The sequence below is a fragment of the Schistocerca americana genome, chromosome 2 (genome assembly GCF_021461395.2).
Source record: "Schistocerca americana isolate TAMUIC-IGC-003095 chromosome 2, iqSchAmer2.1, whole genome shotgun sequence".
Taxonomy (NCBI): Eukaryota; Metazoa; Arthropoda; class Insecta; order Orthoptera; family Acrididae; genus Schistocerca; species Schistocerca americana.
In genome coordinates, this window is record NC_060120.1 from 483,688,081 (window position 1) to 483,704,066 (window position 15,986).

Sequence of the window (15,986 nt, forward strand, 5' to 3'; positions counted from 1 at the left end):
ATGTCATTTTCCTTTACAAATATTAACACATCCAATAACACCATCAAAAAATAGTCATCTTATACTGCCTTCAACACGGTTGCATATATGGAAGTTTTTGATACATTTGTGCTCAATTCACTGAATATGAAAGATAATACTGCTTCTTCCAGCAAGATGGGGCAACTGACACACATCTAAGACATCCCTGGAACAAGTCCATGGCGTCTTCACTGAGGAACGAACTGTCAGCAAACATCGCGGGTCTAACTACTCGTGATTTTTTCCTCTGGGGAGAGTTGAAGAGTAATTTCTATGAAACAAATCCAAACACTATGCAGGAACTGAAAGACAAAATCACCCATGAAGTTTACGCTCGATGTATCTAAATATACTTAAACGTGCACGGCTTTGTATTGACGTTTCACTGTATTCTTCATTGTTAATAAGTGGTGGAACAGAAGAAATATTGAATTTAATTGATGAAAGGAGAAAATATAAAAATGCAGTAAATGAAGCAGGCAAAAAGGAATACAAAGGTCTCAAAAATGAGATCGACAGGAAGTGCAAAATGGCTAAGCAGGGATGGCTAGAGGATAAATGTAAGGATGTAGAGGCTTATCTCACTAGGGGTAAGATAGATACTGCCTACAGTAAAATTAAAGAGACCTTTGGAGAAAAGAGAACCAATTGTGTGAATATCAAGAGCTCAGATGGAAACCCAGTTCTAAGCAAAGAAGGGAAAGCAGAAAAATGGAAGGAGTATATAGAGGGTCTATACAAGGGCGATGTACTTGAGGACAGTATTATGGAAATGGAAGAGGATGTAGATGAAGATGAAATGGGAGATACGATACTGCGTGAAGAGTTTGACAGAGCACTGAAAGACCTGAGTTGAAACAAGGCCCCCGGAGTAGACAACATTCCATTGGAACTACTGACGGCCTTGGTAGAGCCAGTCCTGACAAAACTCTACCATCTGGTGAGCAAGATGTATGAAACAGGTGAAATACCCTCAGACTTCAAGAAGAATATAATAATTCCAATCCCAAAGAAAGCAGGTGTTGACAGATGTGAAAATTACCGAACAATCAGTTTAATAACTCACGGCTGCAAAATACTAACCCGAATTCTTTACAGACGAATGGAAAAACTAGTAGAAGCCGACCTTGGGGCAGATCAGTTTGGATTCCGTAGAAATATTGTAACACGTGAGGCAATACTGACCCTACGACTTATCTTAGAAGCTAGATTAGGGAAAGACAAACCTACGTTTCTAGCATTCGTAGACTTAGAGAAAGCTTTTGACAATGTTGTTTCTCTGCCTCGTGATGACTGGGTGTTGTGTGATGTCCTTAGGTTAGTTAGGTTTAAGTAGTTCTAAGTTCTAGGGGACTGATGACCATAGATGTTAAGTCCCATAGTGCTCAGAGCCATTTGAACCATTTGACAATGTTGACTGGAATACTCTCTTTCAAATTCTGAAGGTGGCAGGGGTAAAATATTGGGAGCGAAAGGCTATTTACAATTTGTATAGAAACCAAATGGCAGTTATAAGAGTTGAGGGGCATGAAAGGGAAGCAGTGGTTGGGAAGGGAGTGAGACAGGGTTTTAGCCTCTCCTCGATGTTATTCAATCTGTATATTGAGCAAGCAGTAAAGGAAACAAAAGAAAAATTCGGAGTAGGTTTTAAAATCCATGGAGAAGAAATAAAAACTCTGAGGTTCGCCGATGACATTGTAATTCTCTCAGAGACAGCAAAGGACTTGGAAGAGCAGTTGAACGGAATGGATGGTGTCTTGAAAGGAGGATATATGATGAACATCAACAAAAGTAAAACGGGGATAATGGAATGTAGTCAAATGAAGTCCGGTGATGCTGAGCGTATTAGATTAGAAAATGAGACACTTAAACTAGTAAAGGAGTTTTGCTATTTGGGGAGCAAAATAACTGATGATGGTCGAAGTAGAGAGGATATAAAATGTAGACTGGCAATGGCAAGGGAAGCGTTTCTGAAGAAGAGAAATTTGTTAACATCGAGTATAGATTTAAGTGTCAGGAAGTCCTTTCTGAAAGTATTTGTATGGAGTGTAGCCATGTATGAAAATGAAACTTGGACGATAAATAGTTTAGACAAGAAGAGAATAGAAGCTTTCGAAATGTTGTGCTACAGAAGAATGCTGAAGATTAGATGGGTAGATCACATAACTAATGAGGAGGTGTTGAATAGGATTGGGGGGAAGAGAAGTTTGTGGCACAACTTGACTAGGAGAAGGGATCGGTTGGTAGGACATGTTCTGAGGCATCAAGGGATCACCAATTTAGTACTGGAGGGCAGCGTGGAGGGTAAAAATCGTAGAGGGAGACCAAGAGATGAATACACCAAGCAGATTCAGAAGGATGTAGGTTGCAGTAGGTACTGGGAGATGAAGAAGCTTGCACAGGATAGAGTAGCATGGAGAGCTGCATCAAACCAGTCTCAGGACTGAAGACCACAACAACAACAATAAGTGGTAGGCCCACTCCAGCTCTTCGCTTCTGTAATTTCGCTGTATTTCCTTTACACTTAGACGGGCCACTTTCATCTGGGCACCCTGTTGTTTCTTACAAGGTGAGTGCGTAACTCTCAGAATCGTGCGAAAATGTGCTCAGAACATGAGTCTGCTATCACAAAAACAGTGCTATGAGCCATTGGGATTCAAAACTCCACGTCTTACGACGAAAAACCTTTGAATGATTACTTTTTGAGGGTCTGAGACTGGAAGTTTGGTAACGTAAAGGAAAAAACTATCGACGTAATAAGACCGAAAACACATATTTGAATGTCGTGACGTACCAGCTGTATTTCCCTCTGATTAAAATAATTACTCTGTTTGAACAGCAAACTATTTGTACTGACCTTACGGTGTTGCAAGGCTGTCAATTCTTCAAAGTGCAGATGCTTGATTTGAGTGAAGTGATTAAAGCAGTGCGAAACAGAACAGTATGGGCGGATGAAGTACAATATGTGTCGGCTAAAGACAAGTTATGACACTGACATAAAAATATCATAGTTAGAAAATTTAATTAGTGTCGCGTTTGAAATTGGTCTGCTTGAATGCAGAAGTGATGCTCAATATGGAAATGAGGCTTTAGACAGATGTGAACATAGTTCTAGTCCACTTTGCTTCGACCCTTTCACTGAAATCCCACACCTGCACTTTGAATAGCTGTGCAACTCTATCAGGCCAGCAGTAAAAGTTTGTCGTTCCGATAGCGCAATTATTTTAAGCGGAGGGAAATGTAGCAGTTAGTGGCGCCATTGAAGTATGCGTGTTTCGATCCTATTACATCGATTGCGTGTTTCTTCGTGCTACCAAAGTTCCTCTCTTAGAACTTGAACACGTGATCATTCAAACGTCTCCTGTAGTAAGACGTGCAGTTTTGCAGGCGATGGCTCGTACCACTTGTTTTTCGATGAGCAATTTATATTCTAAGTACATTTTCATGCGGTTCCGAGCTTTCGATGTCAGGCCCTTCCTTGTTAGCATTACCCATAAAACCTCACACGAGGTGATTTGTTCAAGACGTGCACAATTTATCCTGTACTCGGATACTATCACGGGGCCCTGGGTTCAATTCACGGGCGGGTTGGGGATTTTCTCTACCCGGGCACTGGGTGTTTGTGTTGTCCTCATCATTTCAGCATCATCATCATCATCATCATCATTCGTGACTGGCTAGATTGGGATGTGGAAAAAACTGGACTGTGTAAAAATGGTGACTTTGTACGGGTGCTGATGACCGTGCAGTTAAGTGCCCCACAAACCAAACATCATCATCATCAGATGCTATCAGTTTCTTTCTCTTTTTATAGGCATCAACCAAAGAGTATGGTTATTATTTAGGTTTTGTAAAGCAAGTGGAACGTGTTACCTGTGTCTAAGTGTGTGAAGTGCACTGTAATTAACGTCACTGGAAAACATTTATTATGTTTTCCAGAATATTGTGTCCACCATCATCCAACCAACGAATACTAATCACTGTAGGTAAAGCAACAACTAGTAAATAATTCTCGCCGCACTCTTGCCAAAGCTATACGACTCACACACTGCTGCAGACAATTAATAAATATGTACCTTCTGATGATGAATCACTAGGCAGTTTGAAATCGGTAATGGAATAATAAAAAAAATGAAGAACAAAACAAAAGACGATTGGCTGCAGTAATTTTTAAGAAACCCCCTAGACATATGTCCGTATTTTAAAATCACTTTTATTTGGTTTTAACTCTTCTAACTGGGGTACTTGCCTTGTTATATAGTGTTGTTGTTAAGGGTCGTTACCTAAGAAATCAGATCGCATTGATTGTGTGATTATCTGACTTTTTAATGTAATTTCTTCACCATTTATGCAATTTGTGCCGGTGAGCACTGTATGACGTAAGCGTCAAAATTATCAGAGTTTGACTTGTCGTTTAGACAATTTTAAATTATGTAACTTACGAGCTTTATCACTTGTCATTCATTATAAGATTATCCTTCTAATCCAAGATTTATGCTAAAAATGTTCCAAGATTCTCTACTGGTTACTTATAAGTATTTGAGGTGTGACATAGCGTCACGTAAGAGGCATGCGGCCATTTTATAAATTTAATTATTTTAAATTTTTTTATTTATGCACTGCTATTTTGGCCGCTGATGAAAAATTTAGTTACTTGGTGTTCAGCAGCTCAAATTTATTTAAGCACTTCGAGTAAACTTCAGAACAGCACACGGTACGGTGTCATGTGCGAACACCCAGTTTCAGAATACTATGAAACTGATTCTTTGTACATGATACCGTACCGTGTGCTTGATGCCCCTTCATCCCTTTTGGTATTCTGAAGAACAATTTACTCGAAACGCGTAAATAAAGTTGAGTTGCCGAACACCAAATGACTAACTTTTTCCACAGCGTCCATAATAGCAGTATCGAAGTTGTAAGTACATTCGGCATCCATAAGATGTCGCCATATATTGATTTCTCTCCTGTTTCGTCATGTTTTTCCCCTCTTCGTTCATGTAATATGTCTGCCATTTAACGTGATGTCATGACCGACTTTTAATAGCAGCTTACGCTTGCGTTCGTGCTTCAGGAAACCGACATATTGTGCCGCACGGGGCTGTAGCATTTGTATGTTATGGTTCCCGATCGCCAGTTGCGTTGAGCGTTTACCACCGCCGATATTAAAAGCTCGTAAATTCTTTCGTCTTTTTACAGCCTATCTCCGAAAGTTTTTAACATGCGCTGTGCGTGCTGTGCAGTTAAATTTTTCGGATGCTATCTCACATGCAACCATCATATTTCATCGTGACAACTCTGAAATGACACCATGCCACCCAGAGTCAAATAACGGTGAAGGAGCACGCAGCGGCACTTTGATGTTAGATTAAAGTTCCTCTGATTTCTCTGAGTGCTTATCGTCAGCTGGGTTTTAGCTCTCTTGCATTCACTGCCCATTAGTTACTGTTCTGTTTAATACGGCGTTTAGCATTGTTATCCATTTGCTCTCGCCTTTCGTCATTTTCTAATTGAGCACTGCAACGCTGTGATTGTACTCAGTGTATCAACCGGCTGGATTACTTTATGTTACCATACCGTCTTAACAAATTACTAGCGAGTAACAGCAAAACAACACGGTTAGCAAACAAAATTACAAACTGCCTAGGTAATAATCACCTTACTTAAAATCCATGGTCTCAGGTTCGAATCCTGCCTCGGGCATGGATGTGTGTGATGTCCTTAGGTTAGTTAGGTTTAAGTAGTTCTAAGTTCTAGGGGTCTGATGACCTCAGAAGTTAAGTCCCATAGTGCTCAGAGCCATTTGAACCATTTTTTTTTTAATCCATGTTGGATCTTGCGAAACCCGTAGCCAATAATTATTGTTGGTGAATAACGAAACCAGCCCAGTAATAGTGTTCTGCTTCAATTTCATGATCGGTTTCGGGCTGTCATGCCAAGCTTCAGACGATTATTGTTTCCGTAGGCTGCACACGAAAACATTAATATAATCAGAACTGTTAGCCATCTGGAGAGGGGCACGGCATTGAAGTAAAGCCATTTTAAAATTTTTTAGGATGGTTGCGTTATTCACCAGCCATAACTATCCTCGCTTTGTAATGTTTTGAAGTACGACTACGAAACTGCTAATCCATTCGTGCTGTATATGAGCAGTGCTGTGCAGACTACTTTTCTCCTTCTTCTCATAATTCGTTGCGTCAGGCGAGATTAATTTAAATATTTGTTTGTCTTTGCTTGCTCACTAAGCTTACCGCACATATCAGGATTGTGACGCGATCTCTGGAAATGAAATTGCCGAATCTATTTTCCTGATATACTTTGGACCTTGAGATTACTTGATCTTACATAATGGACACTAGCAGAGTAAAATATTTGAAATAAACATTATAAGTTATTGGGATGCATTCCCGGTAATAGGATGATTGCTCAAATATAATGAAAAATTTCCAGTTTGCAACGGATTTCTTTTGTGATCGTTCCCAGTGTCATTGCTTGCGATCGTTAGTACTGGTTAAAAATTATGGAAGTGGAAAAGATAAGAAAAGACAGTATTGCTCCTGAGTGCAACTTACCGACCTGTAGAGACATTACATTTTTCAGGATTCTTGAATGATTTTCCTGTAACTTCAGAATCAACTTTGCACTTATATCCGCACTCGTGATGACTGTGTGCTGAATCAGAACTTGAACCCAGAAACTTGTCTTTAATCTGCGAGGAGATCTTAAAAGAGGACACATTACCCTAAGAACTGAAATATTCATTCTGAAAAAAGCAGTTGTTATGAAGCACACTGTGACGTTTTGAACACCGTGGGAAAAAATTAATAGGCATTCCTTCAAACTGCATAAAAGCTACGTAAGTGCAAGTGGAAATTTATCGCCCCATTTAAGCTACATGTTTTCCCGGAATCGTTTCATCAGGAGAATTTGAAAATCTCACACCAAAACGTATGTATATCGGCTTACTCAGTTTACTTTTCTTGTCTTCTAAAAATTACCTAAAGTTTCGTTTTTAATGGGTGTAAGATATTCAAAAGTTCTGCAGTGACGGATAAATATTTATAATATAGCGCAGAAGCAGATGAAATATCAGTGAAGACATTAGCTCCGTGAGAAACGAGAATGTAACCATCTAATTGATGAATACAGCTGCTCAGAATGAGTCATGACTTTAAAGTAGAAGTCGTAAGTCTCACTGCGGTCTACTTCAACAATCTTTAACACGGCAGCAGTCAGGGAGTTGGAATTTCACCATGGATACATTAACACTAACTGGCGCGGATCCAGAGCTCCATTCAGACTTAGAGTCACCACAGTTCAGCATGCTCAGTTGACGAAGATCATAATAATTAAATATATAATTTTTTTTAAACGAGAAAATTAATAACAACGATTTGATTACATCGGTGATTAGTATATCGTTTTAGCATAAGTTCCAAGAAAATGCTAGTCAGAGAATTACAGCTTTTGAAGAACATTTGTTCGCAAATTTGAGAAGTACGGAACATGCTCTCACAACTTTGACAACATACAGATTCACGCTTCATGAACTCTAAGTGTTCATACAGCACTATCAGTATTTAAGTTAGGACCACAATTGTAAACAGATGTGAAGTGTACAAAGTATGGTTGTACGTAAGTGTAAGTGAGGAGAACGCTGGTTCTTTCAGTCACTCCTCTTAATGGAAGGTCTCTCCATTTCTGCCTTCCATTATTGGGCTTCATGTGGTCTGTCTGCCCTTCTCCTATCTGTGGACTCTCCCTCAAAAAGTTAGTTGAGGACTTTGTAAACTGATACAAGGAAGAATACAGCTCGTTTTGTTTTCCTCGTGATCTCCGAGAGTCAAACAAACACACACACACACACACACACACACACACACACACGCGCGCGCGCGCGTCTGAACATTAACGAGATTGGCCGAGCGTCAAACGGTTTCTTTCCGTAATGACGCATGAATTCCTAAAACCGCTTTAGACGAGGAACTTTCTTGTCTCATTCGACTGCTCGTGGCAAGAAAATCTGCTGCAGCACCTCTGGCGTTTTACTTGTAAACGTACTGACACCAGCTGTCAGTGGTGGTCGTCTTCGTTTACACGTGAGCGCCAAAACTGTGTTGTGAGAGGCGGCTGCGATGCGCTTTGGCACCTGAACGGCGAGGTTATGAGGAACCATCCTTCTTACGAAAAAATCGAAATATACTAACAAATACAGGAACGGGCAATGTTAATAGTTTATTAAAGACCAAAGGAAAATTAGCAGTCATAAGCCTTTTAAAAGGCCGTATGGCAAATTCTCTACATTAATATTAAAAGACAGTCGTAGGTTTCAGAGCGTTCTTTACTGGTTTAAAAACCAATGAAGGATATTATGCAAATTGGACTGTTTTTAATATAGTCACAATGTGACGTTGCTGTACCACCATGCCACAGTGGACTGGAATAAATTTTATAAATTCTCTACTCTGTTGAGAAGTGAAAGATTAGGAATAGTGTCGTGCAAACTGTTGTGAAGAGGCGAAACTACTTTTGTCCGGTCGTAACTGTGGATTCTTTGATTGCTCTGGTAGAAGGCTCATCATATTAGAACACATGAAATATTAGTTCACTTTATTACATAAATGAATAACAGATTTAGTTAACTTTGACACACTTCTTTACCACGGAACTGTTGTATAATTTACAACTGTAATTGATTAGTAAGGCAATAATTAACAAACTGTTATCTTGAAGTACTGTGTTCTAGATTTACGAAAGGACAAATCCACCTGAAACTTAAACAACTCCTTGGCTATACTCGATGATGTTGACTCATGCCAATGAGGTCACGAACTGGAGCTGAGCTCTTGCTTGCTCGACACTATATTGACCTCAGCGTCAGGGCACTGCCATTCTGAGTGGGAGGTGTGGTCTTCTGAAGTACCTCCCATTGGCTGTTGCGGATTGCAGTGAGCCATCGCTAATGTGTGTGTCATCGATTCACACTGCCGACTTTACTGTGGCACCGCGATCTCTGGAGGATACCGCAAAAACATTTCAAAGCACGTATATTTATTTGCTCGAGAAAATAAATACTTGCAAACTTACAGACAGTATCCCTAATGCAGTAAATAGCGCCTTTTTACTTTATATCTTGGATTCTTGCTAAGTGCCAAGTAACATCGAAGGTTACTTGTCTCTTCAGATAATTCTAATTGCTCCACTATTGAAATAAATTTCATTAAAACACTACTCACTCTTATTTATGCGTAGTGTACACTTTTTCTTTGTGCAAGTATTGTAAAACACAAATATATTTTTGCCTTGAGGTACTTTTTCTCTCAGAACACTAGCAGCAGAAATACCAGGACTCGTGCAACCTTTCCATTGTGCCACATAAACAAAGGTAAACAAGATTAAGAGGACTCGAATGCACAAAATCTATTCCTGTGATAGGAGTAAGCTCGGCGAGTATGAGCTAACTTCCGGTGTCAGCACACGTCAACACTCTCCCCTGTTTCTCCACAAGCGCAGTCTGCAACATATTAAAGATACAGGGTGAATGAAAGAAAGACATCCTATTTTTTCTCGACTTTTGTATGGTTCCCGCTAGGGAGCAGCAGTGTGCGCCCACTTCACTTCTAGTAAAAATAGTGTCGGCACAACAGAAAGCGTTTCGTGTTTTATGTATTGCGCAGTGCTGATCAGTAACAACTGTTCAACGTGACTTTCGTACCAGGTATGGTGTGGACGGCGTGAACAAAATCCGAGAAACAGGTTGTTTTTGTAAAGGCAAATCGCCGGGCAGTCCCCGAGTGTCTGACACAGACGTCGAACGCATCCATCATAGTTTCAAAAGGAGTCCGCGGAAATACGTTCGCCGTGCAGCTCGACAGCTCAATATGCCCCCGATGTCCGTCTGGTGGTTGTTCCGTTGACGTTTACACATGTAACCATGCAAATCTCAGCTACTGCAAGCTCTTAGTGAAGGTGACAAACAACATCATCTGGAGTTCTGTTCAAAATAGTCCAAATGGCTCTGAGCACTATGGGACTTAACTTCTGAGGTCATCAGTCCCCTAGAACTTAGTACTACTTAAACCTAACTAACCTAAGAACATTACACACATCCATACCCGAGGCAGGATTCGAACCTGCGACCGTAGCGGTCGCGCGGTTCAGACTGTAGCGCCTAGAACCGTTCGGCCACCCCGGCCGGCGTAGAGTTCTATAATTTCGTTCTTGGCAAGATGGAAGATGACGGTTTCCTTCCACGTTTAGTGTTTAGTTAGGTGAACCGTCATAATGTGAGAATACGGAGTACGGAACAACAACATGAAGTTGTACAACATGAGGGACTCTCCAAAATTTAATGTCTTTTGTGCAGTTTCACGGGAAAAGGCGTATGGTCTATTTTTCTTGACCGAAAACGCCGTTACAGGAAGCACATATCTCGATGTTCTTGAGAACTTTCTTTTCTCGCAGCTGGAGACTGATTCGAAAGTCTTCATTTACCAACAGTATGGAGCACCGCCACCCTGTCATCTGGAAATGCGGGAATTTTAAAATGAAAGGATTACTGAATGACAGATCAGTCGCACTGAACCGAATGATTGTCTTACATTACTGAGCTCCAAGGTCACCTGATATGATCATATGTGATTATTTCTTGTGAGGGTATATAAAAGACTCTGTTTATGTGCCTCCGTTGCCAACAACAATGAATGAACTGAGACACCGCTTAACAACAGCTGTGGCAGGTGTAACTCAAGACCTGCTCGCTGCAGTGTGTGAACAATTTGAATTCCGCACTGACATATGCAGTGCATCTCAAAAGGGTCCACATTGAACACCTATGAAAAGGTATGAAAAAAAGCTTTATATGGTGGCAGGGTTAAAATACAGGGAGCGAAAGGCTATTTATAATTTGTACAGAAACCAGATGGCAGTTATAAGAGTCGAGGGACACGAAATGGAAGCAGTGGTTGGGAAGGGAATGAGACAGGGTTGTAGCCATTCCCCGATGCTATTCAATCTGTATATTGAACAAGCGATAAGGGAAACAAAAAATAATTCGGAGTAGGTATTAAAATCCACGGAGAAGAAATAAAAACATTAAGGTTCGCCGATGACATTGTAATTGTGCCAGAGACAACAAAGGACCTGGAAGAGCAGTTGGAACGCAATGGACAGTGTCTTGAAAGGAAGATATAAGATGAACATCAACAAAAGCAAAACGGGGATAATGGAATGTAGTCGAACTAAGTTGGGTGATGCGGAGGGAATTAGATTAGGAAATGAGACAATTAAAGTAGTAAAGGAGTTTTGCTATTTGCGGAGCAAAATAACTGATGATGGTCGAAGTAGAGAGGATATAAAATGTAGACTGGCAATGGCAAGGAAAGCGTTTCTGAAGAAGAGAAATTTATTAACATCGAGTATAGATGTAAGTGCAGGAAGTCGTTTCTGAGAGTATTTGTATGGAGTGTAGCCATATATGGAAGTGAAACATGGACGATAAATAGTTCGGACAAGAAGAGAATAGAAGCTTTCGAAATGTGGTGCTACAGAAGAACGCTGAAGATTAGATGGGTAGATCACATACCTAATGAGGAGGTATTGAATAGAATTGGGGAGAAGAGGAGTTTGTGGCACGACTTGACTAGAAGAAGGGATCGGTTGGTAGGACATGTTCTGAGGCATCAAGGGATCACCAATTTAGTATTGGAGGGCATCGTGAAGGGTAAAAATCGTAGAGGGAGACCAAGAGATGAATACACTAAGCAGCTTCACAAGGATGTAGGTTGCAGTAGGTACTGGGAGATGAAGAGGCTTGCACAGGATAGAGTAGCATGGAGAGCTGCATCAAACCAGTCTCAGGACTGAAGACCACATCAACAAGAACTACATATTTATTAGTTTCAGAACTATAGACGTGTCAAATAGAATGATTCTTTTTGATACACCGTGTGTTATAACTCCGCTTTCGGCACAGTCAGTTGGTCATTGATGACACTGATACACTCGCGATGTTATTGGCTGCTGATTTACACGTCAGCACGTGACGCGAAACCACAACGAGTAGTCGCTTTCGTCTAGAAAATCGTCCGTATAAAACGGGATGTACGTTGGGTGCCGTTGGCTCGTTCTCTTACTCGGTGTCCATCTGATGCTATACACCCGGCGGAGGCGACGTGTGAGCGGCGCGGTGCAGCCGCGGGCGTTACGTGAGCGCGGCCCGCTCTGCGTCCCCGTGACTCTCAGCCAAGGCCGGGGCGCCTCCCGGTTAGTTACGCCACAGCAGCGCGACGCCGGCCCAGCTCCGCTTTTCGCCGCTCTGATGACGTCACGGCTGCGGACGCCGCGGGCGCATCCGCCTTGGTCAGCCGGCCGGCCTTTCTTGTGCTCCACAATGGCACAGTCGTCTCTCCAAATTTGTCCTCTCCTAAACCGGAGCTCTGCGTCCAGAGAAGGAAAAGTACTGAAAAAAGGGCTATTTTCCCCGAAGCGTAACTGGATCTCTAGCAGGGGAAGCATACAACCATAGGGTCACCAATTTTGTTCGTCTCGCAGACGATTGTAGAACATAGACGTAATAAATGTAACTCTAGTACAATGAAGTTCTCAAGCAGCTCTTGAGAAATCGAGGTTCAGACTATTGTGCATCTGCTGAATATACCATACGAGAGCGCCAGCCGACGAGCAGCGGCGTTAGTGCAACCGGCCACGACGGCGGTTTAAAAGTCCCCCGTACTGCGCTCGAGTCTCGCTACTCCTTCTCCTAAACTTCGGACAAAGACGCTTTTCTCTGAAACGTTCCATGATTCTTAGAAAAGGATGATATTTATAAAGATGACAATCATTGTGGCTTATTTGTGGGAAGGCATGAGTCGAGGTATAGTATGGAATCGCAGTGAAATGAATAACCATTTATCGACACATTCATGCGAATGTCAGAGAAGTCATTCCATGCTCTGAATAACGTACACTATGTTTTCTTTTCGGGCTTGGCTGTATCGATAGATATATGTTCACCTAATCACGATTCATTATTATTGTAACTAGCTGCACCCGCCCTTGCGTTGCTCTAGCTCAGTCTGGTTGAATTGAAACTTGCTAAATATTTATGGGAAGTGGATATACGTCCTCATCTCCATTTCCCCCCGTCTGTGTCCTTTTCCTCCTCCTTTCCCCTCACCTTATCCATTATCTCCTCCTCCCTTTCTCTGTCCATCTTCTTTTCCTTCCTTCCCCTCGATCTGCACCTGCCCAAGCTTTGTCCATCTTCTCCTTTCCGCTCCACATGTACGTTTCCTCCCACCCTCTGTCCATCTCCTCTTCCTCCGCCTCACAGAGTCCGCAGCTCGTGGTCTCCCGGTTGCTTTATCGCTTCCCGAGCACAGGGTCCCGGTTTCCATTCCCGGCGGGGTCAGGGATTTTCACCTGTCTCGACATGACTGGATGTTTGTGTTGTCCTCATCATTTCATCATCATTCATGCAAGTGAAAGACTCGACTGAGAAACGGTTGGGAATTTGTACGGGCGCTGATAACCGCGCAGTTGAGCGCCCCACAATCCAATCATCATCATCATTATCCGCCTTACAGACTTTAAGGCTTGTGTATTGTTATTGCAAATTCAGTCTCTGCAGTATTTAATCATATTTCGATAAGCCACAAATAAAACTTTGCCGTTGCTAACAGCGTTTCATATATATATTTCTTTGGCGTTCCAGTATATACTTATATATATATATACTGAAGCGCCAAAGAAATTGGTACACCCACCAAATATCGTGTAGCGCCCACGCGAGCACGCAGAAATCCCGCAAGACGACTTGTCATGGACTCGACTAATGTCTGCAGTAGTGCTGGAGGGAACTGGCAACATGAATCCTGTAGGGCTGTCCATAAATCTGCAGGAGTACGAGGGGCTGGAGATCTCTTCTGTACAGCACGTTGCAAGGCATCCCGGATATACTCAATAATGTTCATGTCTAGGAAGTTTCGTGGCCAGCAGAAGTATTGAAACTCAGAAGAGCGTTCCTAGAGCCATTCTGTTGCAGTTCTGGAGGTGTGAGGTGTCGCATTGTCCTGCTGGAATTGCCAAAGTCCTTCGGAATACACAATGGACATGAAAGCGTGCAGGTGAAAAGACAGGATGCTTACGTAGTGTCACCTGTCACAATCGTATCTAGACGTGTCAGGGGTCTCACATCACTCCAGCTGCACACGCATTACAGATCCTCTACCAGCTGGAACAGTCCCCTGCTGACATGCAGGGTCCATGGTTTCATGAGATTGTCTCCATACCCGGACATATCCGTCCGCTCGATACAATTTGAAACGACACTCGTCCGTCCAGGTAACCTGTTTCCAGTCATCAACAGCCCAATTTCTGTACTGACGGAACCACGTGAGTCATGAAGTCATCAAGGGTACACGACTGGGCCTTCGGTTCCGAAAGCTCATATCGATGATGCCTCGGTGAATGGTTCGCACGCTGACAAAAAAATGGTTAAAATGGCTCTGAGCACTATGGGACTTAACACCTGTGGTCATCAGTCCCCTAGAACTTAGAACTACTTGAACCTTACTAACCTAAGGACATTACACACATCCATGCCCGAGGCAGGATTCGAACCTGCGACCGTAGCGGTCGTGTGGTTCCAGACTGTAGCGCCTAGAACCGCTCGGCCACTCCGGCCGGCCGCACGCTGACAGACCGAGCACTGAAATCTGTAGCAGTTTGCGGAAGGGTTGCACTTGTGTCACATTGAACGATTCACTTCACTCGTCGTTGGTCCCATTCTTGCAGGATCTTTCTTCGGCCGCAGCGATGTCGGAGATTTGGTGTTTTCCCGGATTCCTGACATTCACGGTGCACTCGTGAAATGGTCGCTACCTTGGAGATGCTTTGTCCCATCGCTCGTGCACCGACTATAACACCACTTCAAACTCACTTAAATCGTGGTAAACTGCCATTTTAGCAGCAGTAACCGATCTAACAACTGCGCCGGCCGAAGTGGCCGAGCGGTTAAAGGCGCTACCGTCTGTAACCGCACGACCGCTACGGTCGCAGGTTCGAATCCTGCCTCGGGCATGGATGTGTGTGATGTCCTTAGGTTAGTTGGGTTTAAGTAGTTCTAAGTTCTAGGGGACTTATGACCACAGCAGTTGAGTCCCATAGTGCCCAGAGCCATTTGAACCATTTTTGAACAACTGCGCCAGACACTTGTTGTCTTGTATAGGCGTTGCCGACCGCAGCGCCGTATTCCGCCTGTTTACATATCTCTGTAATTGAATACGCATGACTGAACGAGTTTCTACGACGCTCCAGTGTGTGTATATTTACAGTAACGTGTAAAAATATGAAGTAACTTTTCGAGATTATTTGGTAATAACGTTTCCCATTTTAAATTACGTATGTTATTTGTTGTTGTTGTTGCTGTTGTGGTCTTCAGTCCAGAGACTGGTTTGATGCAGCTCTGCATGCTTCTCTATCCTGTGCAAGCCTCTTCATCTCCGAGTAACTACTGCAACCTACGTCGTTCTGAACCTGTTTAGTGCATTCATGTCTTGGTCTCCCTCTACATTTTTAATCCTCCGCACTTCCCTCCAGTACTAAATTGATGATCCCTTGATGCCTCAGAACGGGCCCTACCAACCGATCCCTCCTTCTAGTCAAGTTGTGCCACAAATTCCACTTCTCCCCAATTCTGTTCAGTACCTCCTCATTAGTTATGTGATCTACCCATCTAATCTTTAGCATTCTTCTGTAGCACCACATTTCGAAAGCTTCTATTCTCTTCTTGTCTAAACTATTTATCGTCCATGTTTCACTTCCATACATGGCTACACTCCATACAAATACTTTCAGAAACGACTTCCTGACACTTAAATCTATGCTCGATGTTAACAAATGTTATTTGTATACTACACATATTACAAGTATATGTATCGAATACTTGCGAGTATTTGAATTCA